Below are 2,375 nucleotides of genomic sequence, written 5' to 3'. Positions count from 1 at the left end.
CTCTCTCTCTCTCTCTCTCTCTCGCGGAAAGTTGCGTTGTCGGACCTCTCGGAACTATGAAACATCTACTGCAATGATATTCTTGCAATTCTTGCAAAACATATCGCAAGCATGCGGGAGATCGAAAATCGAGGAGAAATTAAGAGGCATTCTTTACACAATAACAGATAATCATCTCAGAACGACATAAAAGAAGTATAGAAATATTCACGACTTAGCAGGCAGCTGACTTTTAAACTGTACTAACCAAAAAATATTGTCTTTCTCGTATTACTGTTTGTCGCACTAATAAAAAATTTATTTATTATACCTATATTTCAATAACTCTCGGGAAGTATTATATATATATTAATCTAAATATTGCTCGTAATTACAAAGACAAATATTAATAATAATTAATGAGGTCGTAAACGAGCAAATTTCGTGGGTATACTAACAAATATATTTCATTTATATCAAGATGTACAGATATCTGTAAATGCAGTAACATTTATAGATATTTGCACATCTTGATACAAATGAAATATATTTGTTAGTACACCTACGAAATTTATTCATTTACGCCGCGGCCTCGTTAATTATTATTAATATTTGTATATATACATTTTTTTAATTTCGACGATAAAACAACGGTTAGAATTCGTTACCGTATATGTTTGTAGAACGTACGTTGAACAATCTGAAAAAGAATTGTAGCGTAATCATACGGGGAACGGAAGATAAAATAAATATTCTAATTAATTTTTTTTTTATGCGTGGAATTTAATTTACTATTTATACACACAATATTTAAAAATGTAAAGTCATCATATTCATCACTGCATTTGAAGAGTTTGATATTTCGGTCGCGAATTTAATTTTATTATATTTAAAAATAAACTAGTACAAATAAATCTACAAGAGGTATTGTTTATATATACTTATATATACTTATATCAATCAAATGAATTATTAAAATATTAAATTATTAATATCGTAAGAATTAGCATAATAAGAATTGTGCAGTTACAAAGATTCTATTCAATGTATGCTTGCTTCTATATTCTCCAATACTCAGAGAGAAATATCAGACACTTAATTGATTGGCGGTCTAATCCGATACAACATCTATTCGCGTATTATTGTTTGCATCATACAACTTTGTGAAAATATACACAGTGTAATTAGTACACATTAAAAAGACACACATTAAAAATCTGAAATAACTCGATTTGGAAATATTGTATTTGCCATTTATTTATAATCCACATACAGGGTGTTGCATATAAGTCTACATATTAGGCAGTACGACGGATCGCGCGGCAGACTTTGCAGGGGCAGACGCGGGGCATCTCACTATAATACTAAAAATTTTTAAAATACTACAAACTAAAATAAATATTAAATACCAGGGTTGGGTAGTGGCCAGTTAAAAAGATAAAAGTTAAGTTAAAAAGTTAAATAATTTTAACTTAACTTAGTTACATTTTAGGCTCTTAACTTTTAACTTTTAACTTAATTTAGTTACATTTTATCGGTAACTATTAGCTGTTGATCTAACTTTCTTGAAGTTACATTTTTAGTGCTTCTTGTAAACCCAAAATAAAATACATGTCTAAGTTAATGTCTTTAAACTCAAATTTGAGAACATACATTAAGGCAATTGTAATAATATAATAAATATATAGTCTGGCCGCGGGAAGTAATCACTGTTCGACCTTCTGTGCATTAAACCACGTTGGAAGAAGTCCTTCGAAATCGGTCCTCTTTCCGGTCCTCTTTCCGTGGCTCGACAGAAATAAGTATAACAAATATATACTTTATTTAGAAATTTTATTTAGAAATTATCCTAAAATTATAAAATGAAAAAAATTTTACTTTAACTTTTCAATTACTTTTTTTTATTAACTTAACTTTTAACTCAATTAATTTTATTATGAACGAACCTGACTTAACTAAGTTAATTTTTTAGACTGTTAACTTTAACTTAACTTAGTTTAAAAAATATATTAACTTACCCAACCCTGCTAAATACTCATTACTCTTACTGGGCTGCGCCTGCCCCTGCCGCGCAACCTGTTATACTGCCTAATATATTTATGCACTCTGTACATAATGCAGAGGGTACAATACATTCAGCAGACAAAACAGATCAGTAAGTGCTCACAGATGATTTTTTCATATTTTGATTTTTGTCTTTAATTCTTCGTTCTGAGTGAATAAATCAATAGAAACAAAGAATCAATCAGCCGCTCACTGATCTGTTTTGTCTGCTGAATGTATCCTGCATTGCGTACAGGGTGTATAAATATATTAGGCAGTATAAGGTTGCGCGGCAACTTGCAGAAGCAAGCGTAGCTCAGTAAGTAATGAGTATTTAACATTTTTTAAATTTC

This window comes from Wasmannia auropunctata, unplaced genomic scaffold (genome assembly GCF_000956235.1).
Source record: "Wasmannia auropunctata unplaced genomic scaffold, wasmannia.A_1.0 LD334508.1, whole genome shotgun sequence".
NCBI lineage: Eukaryota > Metazoa > Arthropoda > Insecta > Hymenoptera > Formicidae > Wasmannia > Wasmannia auropunctata.
Note: the sequence above shows the minus strand (reverse complement) of the source record.